Source organism: Ahaetulla prasina, chromosome 1, assembly GCF_028640845.1.
Source record: "Ahaetulla prasina isolate Xishuangbanna chromosome 1, ASM2864084v1, whole genome shotgun sequence".
Taxonomy (NCBI): Eukaryota; Metazoa; Chordata; class Lepidosauria; order Squamata; family Colubridae; genus Ahaetulla; species Ahaetulla prasina.
Window position 1 is genome coordinate 36549535 of NC_080539.1, and position 8583 is coordinate 36558117.

General features: G+C 42.8%; 1 long non-coding RNA gene across 1 annotated transcript; it reads left to right on the forward strand.

The window, feature by feature from the left end:
• Nucleotides 1-412: 412 nt before the first annotated feature.
• LOC131188474 (uncharacterized) lies at nucleotides 413-3920 on the forward strand. Its single transcript, XR_009152782.1, has 3 exons — nucleotides 413-479; nucleotides 3545-3659; nucleotides 3848-3920. It is a non-coding gene; the product is annotated as an uncharacterized LOC131188474 (long non-coding RNA).
• Nucleotides 3921-8583: the final 4663 nt, after the last annotated feature.

Genomic DNA, 8583 nt, shown 5'->3' on the forward strand with positions numbered 1-8583 from the left:
CAGGTTTTTTACCAGAAATTATGTCTCCCATGACTGCAGTGACAATACCAGATGCCTAACATTAGTGAATATGACTGAGCATTTTCTTTCTTGACTGATAAGAGTTTAGGAAGTATTTCAGTAAGGACTTTTCTTTTTCCCATTGGGACATGGCAAGTTCTGAGGCTCCAATCTTTTACAACCATAGCAGGTTAGCTGTTGAACTCATTCCCTTGCTCTTCCAAGGCCTTTTGCAACAGCAAAGCCACAGGAGTGTTTCAATATAAGGAAGATGCACCAATGTCTTATGTAAGAACAGTAAAATAATACCTAAGAATATTTGCAATATTTCACTGACATGACATGATGCAATCATCAACACTCTATAAATAGAGAACTGTGTTCAGTCCCAGGAGTAACATTTAGAGGAACCAAGCCCAGCATGAAGATCCTTAATTTGCTGTTCGCAATCCTTTTTGTGGCATTCCTGTATGAACCAGGTAAGAAATAAAATTACTCATTATTTAGAGAGATTGATAACTCGCTACTTTCTATGCAAGTATGATTATCGCTGAAAGCAGGGTAATCTTCAACACATTCTTTTTGTTTTACTTTTAAGAAAATAGCTTTGAACAATGTGGACTATTGAAAACATGAGCCTCCAAATATTTGAAAAATATGCCATTGATTTTTCTTTTGCATTAAAACTCAAGATCCTATAAATTATCAGGCATCAAGGAGGGGCTGGAAAATTAATTTATTGGTTCACTATTCTCAACAAAACCTAACTGGGGCTTTTGTTATTGTAGCTTGCTTTCATTGGTTTGGTTCGTTTTAGTTTTGTTATACCAAATTCTCAACAAAATATGGCCTATTTGAATAAAGAGGCATAACAGAGAGCCAGTTTGGTCTAGTAGTTAAAACAAAAGGCTAGAAACCTCGGAACTGAGTTCGAATCCTACTTTAGGCATGAAAGCTGGCCAGTTGAATTTGGACCAGTCCCTCTCTCTCTCAATCCGAACCTCTGCACAGGGTTGCTGTCAGGGGTGGGTTCCAATTTTTTTTTACTACAGTAGAAGTCCCAGGGCTCATTGTGTGTAATTTTTTAAAAAGGGGGGCAAAGCCTGGATTGCACACTGATTAACTTCAATTTGGACTCACAAATCCTGGATGCATGTTTCCATGTTTCCAGTGTCTTTTTCCCCACTTGGAACTGAACCCAGATGGACATTTCTTCCAACATTTCCTTCCTTCCTTCCTCCCTCCCTCCCTCCCCTCTCATTCCCGTCTCCTTCCATCCATCTCATTCCCAGCTCCCTCCTTCCTTCCTCCCCTCCCCTCCTCTCTCATTCCCTATTGCAGTATATTATGTTGGAAGTTATGATCCACTCTTCTCCTAGGAAAAGAAAAAGAAATTTAAAAAATATTTAACAGGGCAGGAAAATTCCCCTAAAAGAAAATAGAAGCAGAAACTCAGGCATAGATTCAGTCCCCACCTTTGTCAATGGGCCATTAAAAAGCTGAAGCCATTCTATTTCCCACAAAGGGGCATACATAAGAGCACAAACGTGCCTACCATTCCTGTCCTATTGTTTGCTTGTTTCTTTTTCTTCCTCTTATATATATATGCTTATACTTCCTTATATTACCTCATATATATTTTATATAAACAAAAATTAGCTAAGACCCACCACATCCACATCCCCTAGAAATTAAATGGATGGCAAAACTATAAACTTGTGGGGGGGGGAAGCAAACACCCAAAAAGAAAAAGAAATCAAGCCAAAATAATTAGAACATTAAACACATGAGAAAAGGAGATATTCACTAAAACACAGTAATAGCAGACTGCTTAATTATATGGAACAAACAACTACAAATGGGGTGGGGACGTGGCTGCAACCCCGGCAGCTTCAGGAGATGCTAGCCCAGTGGGGAAGGGACGGCAGCCTAGCAAGCTTTGTGGCTATGCTGCTGTGAAGCTTACCCGGCTGCCCTCCTCCCCCTCCCCCTGCCACTTGGAGCTCCAAGCAACAGGATGGCCCGGCAGTGGCAGTGGGAGAAAGGTGAGCTTTCGCTCCAGGCGGGTGAGCTCCAAGCGGCAGGGAGGGGGTGGGTGCAGCTACAATCCTGGCAGCTTTGGGAAACGCTAGCCCAGAGGGGAAGGGGGGCAGTGGCCCAGCAAGCTTTCTAGCCACACGGCTACTGCGAAATTTACCGAGCTGCCCCCACCCCCACCCCGTGGCTGCAAAGGCAGTGGGAGACTTCAGGAGCTGCTAGGTGGCAGGAAGAGGATTGGCCATCCTGGCAAGCTTTAGCCACATGGCATAACCCGAGGCTGAGTACAACAGGCCCAAAAGGCGAGTGAACCTCACCATGTCCTCCTGAGATGGCTCTTTGACCAAGCGCAGCAGGTCTCTCTCCCCCACCACCAGCATTGGACTTACCTTCTAGATCTTCCAGGTGTCTCTGAAGGAAAGGCAGTGCCGGTGGCAGGAGTAGCCTCGGCAGGAGAGGGCAGTGGCAGCGAGGAAGGTGAAGCTGGCGGCCTGGCAAGCTGACACCCCCCTCCCCATTGTGGTTGCAACGGCGGTAGATTCAGGAGCTGCTGGCAGGCAGGGAGGGGGCCGCCCAGACCGGCAAGCTTCACAGCCATGGAAAAAGCTGCTGCCATTGCAGCCATGTTCTTCACACATGTGCATCCCATTGGATTTGCAAGGCAATGGGATGTGCGTGTGTGAAGAACATGGCTGCCGGGGCGAGTGCTTGGTAACTGGGAACCGGTTCAGGGGCATGGCCAGCCAGCAATTACTAACGATAGTTCTCTGAACTATCTGAAATTACCACTACCGGTCCTCCCGAACCGGTGTGAACTGGTAGCAACCCACCACTGGTTGCTGTAGTGGAGAGAAAAGGAGGAGGAAATACTAGATGCATTCACCACCTTGAGTTATTTTTTAAAAAAACAGAGATGGGATAAAAATAATAAATAGATTTTAATCATCTACTGAATCTGTCCGTACTTAATATGGCGAAAAAGAGAGGAAATTGAAGCAAAATATGATAAATGCACAGCATTTCAAGACAGAAAAAAGCAGTGATAGAAACATTAAAAGAAGGGCGAGAAAGCCAAAAGAAAACCAAACTTCTCCTGAAGTTTAAAGGAAGTTAACCCTTCTCACTCAAGTTTTTTGCCCAGCAAAAACAGCCACTGTAACTGAGCATTATTTCCTAGCAAGTAAGGATCCATTGTAATAATGAAGAATAATGCAGGATATCACAGCAAAATCTTCCCTTGGTATGAAGCAGATTTTTTCCCCCTTAATTAAAATATTACCTTAATACTGTAGATACAGATACCAAGCAAATCAAAACTAAGCAAGACTTCAAACTTGGGTTCATATTGGATTTATTTGGGCTACTATAGGGAGATGAGCAGAAATGGATTTTTCAATTTAAAGGGAACTCATAGGAATCCTCCAATTCTGCAGAAGAAGGTGGTGGAAGAAAAAAGCATCTAAATAGCAAGGTATCATCATTTACATTTCTCCTCTTTTTTTCATAGGGATTGCCGGCCAAAACTGTCGGGTAGGAGCAGTAAGAGGATTTTGCACTACCCGTAAGAACCAGGGCTGTACTAGGAGTGTTAATTGTCCACAAGGATGGTGGTGCTGTCCAGGGTGAGAAAAATCTCCTCTAATAGAGATATTCTGCCTGATATTGTTTGCATTCATAAAGCATTGCAAAGCATTGATGTGAACAGGAAGAGGGATTAAAATAAGGGCAAAAGGAATCATTTTGTGATTCATGTGGCAGAAAATACCTTAAATCCACTTTGAAAAACTATTATTTTATCTCATTTGTACAGATACAGATAATAATCTCCATCTTCTGCCACGGATATCTTGAAGATCTGGCCAATGACCCAACATCACTGCCTGCTACTGCTTTATCTTTCTTTATATAAATAAAATTGCTATCTGGCAAATTCTAAAACATTTATACATTTAAGAAAGAATTGGCAAATGTTTCTTGAAATAAAGTTATACAACTATTGCATATATTGCGCAACTTCTTTAAGTGGGACTGGGGGCAGTATATTCATGTAAATATAAGAGGGAGGGAGGGAAGGAGGGAGAGAGAGAGGTGTGGGGAGGGAGGAATTTTGCCTACACTTCACTGTAGAAGTTGTAATTGTGAAGACAGTTATTATATTTGTTGGAAGAAATGTCCATCTGGGTTCAGTTCCAAGTGGGGAGAAAGACATTGTTAATATGGTAGCTTTGGAAAGATGGTTTACTGGTGGACAGGACCACATGGTTTGAGGTTCTGGGCAATCAAGCACATGGGTGAGAGAGAAATTTATACCCTCTCTTGTGCCCCGCCTTGGAGTTTCCTGTTCCTGTGTAAGGACAGGTATCCTTATTGGTTATCAGACTCCCATGGGGCCATGCAGGGGTAACTTTGTAAGTTGTCTTGAGTCCCAGGCTTGGTTGAGTCTTGCTGAGTGATGAAGTAATGAAGCTAATCCTATCATGTCCTGAGGGTGACAGTCTTAATTCCATCACCCTGGAGCTGAAGGTGGGGACAGGGAGCTGCAGGGAGCTGCTTTGTGTCTAAAAACATGTTTCTCCTTTTCTCATATGGGGAAATATAATATTCTGCCTTTTTAATATTTCCTAGAATATTTCATAGGGTTTGCAGGCGTTCGGGAAAACCTTTAGTTAAGACTCTGTGCAGTTCAGAGAATCCACAAATGCCATTCCTGCCCTGACCCACTCACCCCTCCCAGGAGTCCCCATGCAGCCCATTTTGGATGCAGGTAAGTGCAGGGCACGTGCGGAAGCTTGGGGGGGGTGAAAAACAGGCCTACCGGAAGTTCGGTAAGTACTGGAAATGGGTTTTCGGCCTCCAGAGGGCCTTCAGAGCCTGGGGAGACTGTTTTTGCCCTCCCAGAGGTTCAAGAAAAGCCCCCCTGCCATGGTGCAGGAGGCTGACTAGGCCACACCCCACATGGCCATGCCCACACAGCAACCAGACAGAGAACCCTTGCTAAAAATTTTGAAGCCCATCCCTGGCTCAAGTACCTTTATGGTGACTTAGTGATGAAGGACACCAATCTTACCAAGCATAGGAACTAGAGCCTGAAGAGAATCTTTGTTTGCATGCTTTATATTTGCATATCAAGAGGTTCCATAGAAATCAATGGGATTTATTCCAGTCAAGTTCCTTCAAGGGATTTTTAATATTTTCAGAGAGGAATAGAGAGCAAAACAGGGCTGTCCTAAGAATTTAACTGAATATATACTCACCCAGTCTATGGAGATTCTCAGTCATCCAGGTCATGGTTGTCCCAAAGATGTTTTTTCCAAAAGGCAACTGGACTTGCATGGTTTTTTTCCTTTTGAAAATGTTTTGTTTCTCATCCAAGAAACTGACCATTGAAGAAGCTTTTTGGATGAGAAGCAAACCACTTCCAAAGGAAAAAACCAAGAAGTCCAGTTGCCTTTGGGAAAAGCACCTTTGGGATACTCACCCAATCAACTGAATTAAAGGTATTAGGACAACTCACTGAAGAACATTTTGCAACAGCCAGGAAGGAAGGGAAAGAGTTAAAATCAAAATAATTAGAAGTGTAAAAAAAAGAAATAATGTCATTGCCTACTGCAGAAAGTAAATTACACATCCAGAGGCAAGTTCCATATAGAACAGGGGTGTCAAACTCAATTTCATTGGGCTGTGCTTGACCTTGGGGGGATGGGTGGGCATGGCCAACTGGGTGGGTGTGGCCAGCTTGATGCCATTCCCCAAACTGCTGGCGTGTTTCCTCTTCACACTGGGTAGACCGGGCCCAATTTTAGTGACCACCATAAAACAAAAAGAAAAACTATAATAAAATCAAATTATCAGAGGGTGAGGCATGGCCTCAAAGTTGCTAGCCTCATGCCTTAATCACTACCCCAAAATGGATCTCACCCCACAAGCCTAGTGCAAATGTAAATATAATAAAATAAATTATGTCCTCTCTTATGAGCTTCCATTCCTTCCAATGCTACAGGTAAACCTTGACTTATGACACAATGGTGCCCAAAATTTCTGTTGCTAAGCAAGACAGTTGTTAAGGGAGTTGTGCCCCATTTTATGACCTTTTTTGCCACAGTTTTTAAGCGAATCACTGCAGTCATTAAGTGAATCATGTGATTGTTAAGTGAATCTGGCTTCCCCATTGACTTTGCTTGTCGGAAGCCAGTTGAGAAGGTTACAAATGGGGATTACATGTCCCCAGAACAGTGCTACTGTTATAAATACATGCCAATTGTGTCAAGCGCCCAAATGACCACCTGCCTATGGGGAAGCTGCAAAGGCCATATGTGCGAAAACTGGTCATAGGTCACATTTTTCAGTGTAACTTCAAATGGTCACTCAGTGAATGGTTGTAAGTCAAGGACTACATGTACTGCACTGTTTCACCTGACTCCATAACAGTTCATTGCTGCTACCCAAGACACCCTTAAGGCGAGCTCAGATTCCAGCCTCTGCATCTACGTAGCTTTCTGAGCAACACCATGGAAGTGATTTGTCCTTGCCTTTTTCCAGGATATTTCTGAAATTGTCCTGTTGGAAGAAATATCCTTCTGGGTTCAGTTCCAAGTGAGGGAAAAGACACTGGATTCATGGAAGTTGCTTGGAAAGAAGGTTTATTGATGAACAGGATCACATGGCTTGAGATCCTGAGCAAAAAAGGGGTGAGATGCTGAGAGTGCCTTGGTTTTATGCCCTCTGTTCGGCTTTGAATCTGAACTTGTATTCTGATTGGTTGTCAGACACCCATGGGACCACGCAGGGTCAACTCTGTAATCTGCGCTTTGTCCCAAACTTGGTTGCACCATGCTGGGGGATGATGTAATGAAGGGGCTTTGGGCAATTCCTACTATGGCTCTGCTAGAAGGAGCTAGATTTTTTTCTATAGAGTAGACTGGCTCAGGCCTTAATGGCCCATTAACAAAGGTGGGGGGTGAGTTTCTGCCTCCCTATTAGGGGAAATATTCTGCCCTTTTAATATTTCCTAAAATATTTCATTTTCCTAGGAGAGGAGTGGGTGCTAACTTCCTACAGTCCACAGGAGAAAGAGTGTGGAATATTATACTAGGAAAGGAAAAAAGAACAAATTATCTCTTCAACTATGATGATCTTAGACAGAACACAAAAATTCTTTCAGAAAGACTGCTTTCATTTTTTTCCTTATTTATATTAACTCACGTGAAAACTCATTGCAAAAAACAAACAGGACTTAAACTATAAACAGAAAACTAATATATTCACTAATATATTGGAATATAGTTATAGCGATCAAAGCCATATAAGTGACCTTGGGCCAGTTACTCTCTCTCTCAGCCCAATTCACATGAGTTATTTGTAAAAGTAATAAGGGTGAGAAATAAATTAAATTAAAATTAAAATTGTACTGTCTGCATGACTGGTTTCCTAGTCTGGTCTACCATGAAGGGCTGATAACCCCTAATATAAGATACTCTGAAATGCACAATTGATTCAAAGTCTCTCCAGAAAAAGGAATGGCAACCCACAAAAATGAGGAGTTCAAGAGAAATTGGGATTATTATTTCAAAATTCAAATTAAGAGTCATCTCTGTACTAAGGACCCGGCAGAACACATGCTGATTAGGGATAATCAGAGCCTATTGCAGGGGTCTCCAACCTTGGCAACTTTAAGACTTGTGGACTTCAACAAGGGATAGCTCAGGCTGTTAAGAAGCCTGTTATTAGAACACAGTAGCCTGCAATTACTGCAGGTTCAAGCCCGGCCCAAGGTTGACTCAGCCTTCCATCCTTTATAAGGTAGGTAAAATGAGGACCCAGATTGTTGGGGGGGCAATAAGTTGACTTTGTAAAAAATATACAAATAGAATGAGACTGTTGCCTTATACACTGTAAGCCGCCCTGAGTCTTCGGAGAAGGGCGGGATATAAATGTAAACAAAATAAAAAAAACTCCCAGAGTTCCTCAGTCAGCAAAGCTTAAAGTTGGCAAGGTTGGAGACCCCTGGCCTATAGGATGAATAGCACATGAGATTTTGGATTTTGGCTGTCTAAATAGGAACTGCACCCTACCTAGAATACTCAATGGATTCCATTGGCCAGGAAATAAAAAGGATATGCCCAAATACTGTTTAAATAGTCTAAAGAGGGAGCAAGATAGAGTTATGTTAAGAGAATGGATCACCACTCCATTTATTAAAATAGCAATGGGTATTGAAGGCTGCCTCCCAGTGCTGAACAAAGGCAACAAGTACACATTGCTTGTCTGTGATTATGCAGATCTGTTCCCAGAAACTGCACCTGTAAGAAGCATGAGTCCCCACAACCACCACTCAATAGCTGAAGGATTAATCAAAAATTTTAGGTGGAGCTAAAGATTACGGATGAAAGTTTTCAGTTTTCAGTTGCTGTACTCAGGAATGGGCTGCTGGGGGTTTGCAGGCGTTTGGGAAAACCTCTAGTTAAGATTCTGTGCAGTTCAGAGAATCCCCAAATGCCATTCCTGCCCTGACCCGCCCACCCCTCCCAGGAGTCCTCATGCAGGCCA